We start from the raw sequence: 1,027 nt of genomic DNA, 5'->3' as shown, positions 1-1,027 counted from the left end.
AGTATAATATTATGTCTGGTACTTGGAAGATCTAGGTCTAATATCTGGTCCTAAAATCAATTTCGAAATAAATTCAAATCAGCAATACGACTTGTTAGAAACCCTCTGTGAAATAAAAAGGAATATCGAGATTGACATTTTTAATAATTATATTCAACATTTATATTAAAAAAAAATTAATTTAAAATTAAAATTGGTCAAAAACCAACAGGTCATAATTTGCCTGATACTTGGAAGAGATATGAAAACAATTTACAATACACACAATATATATTTATACACAATAACCTCTACTAATACATAGTAATAGTCTATAGTATATATGATAAATCATTGTTGTTTAGCTTAGGAATATGACCTGTACATTTTTTATTATACATATATTATATTATATGGTAATTACCATCAAAAGATGTTTCACATCAATAATTATTATAATACGTTTAATAATAAAAATAATGTTAAAAATAACTTTTTAAGCCGTTGAACCTTCTACAGGTTGATTCATTAAGCGTAAAAAATTATATTTTATAAGTTACTAACTAGTGTTGGTCGAGTACTCGACTTTGGAAAAATTTTCGAGTCGAGTTCGATATTTGATGTTACCCGGACTGGCCAGATTTCGCTACCTAAAATACATTGAATAACTTGAATAATATTAAAACACTCGTACCTTTCCAATAATTCTACTAAGCATTTTACCAATAATACAAGTACCTCAAAATTGTTGTTTCTCAAATAATATATTACAAGCAAAGGCAATTTGAGGCTATGCTATCTATAATAATAAATATTTCATTCAGAACTTCGCATTGTTCACGGATATACAAATAATTGCGTTGCAAGTAAGTTACAATAATATAAAAGCTTCTTCGACCTAATACTCACCATAGACACATCGCACTAATAAGAATACAAATAAAAAAAGGTGGGTAAGCGGATGTCGCTCTGCTGTACAGTAGGTTACAAGTGGGTCACTGTATAATGGATAGTATTAAATTTGAATTCAATGATATAATATCACTGT

At 27.8% G+C, this 1,027-nt stretch overlaps 1 long non-coding RNA gene across 1 annotated transcript; it reads right to left on the bottom strand.

Moving 5' to 3' along the window:
* Window positions 1-1,009, bottom strand: LOC115034254. Its single transcript, XR_003839602.1, has 3 exons — window positions 718-1,009; window positions 544-629; window positions 1-50 (listed from the first exon to the last, which is right to left on the bottom strand). It is a non-coding gene; the product is annotated as an uncharacterized LOC115034254 (long non-coding RNA).
* Between the last annotated feature and the right edge of the window lie 18 nt (window positions 1,010-1,027).

The sequence above is a fragment of the Acyrthosiphon pisum genome, chromosome A2 (assembly GCF_005508785.2).
Source record: "Acyrthosiphon pisum isolate AL4f chromosome A2, pea_aphid_22Mar2018_4r6ur, whole genome shotgun sequence".
In the NCBI taxonomy this organism is placed as follows: Eukaryota; Metazoa; Arthropoda; class Insecta; order Hemiptera; family Aphididae; genus Acyrthosiphon; species Acyrthosiphon pisum.
This window is presented reverse-complemented; position numbering and strand designations above follow the sequence as displayed.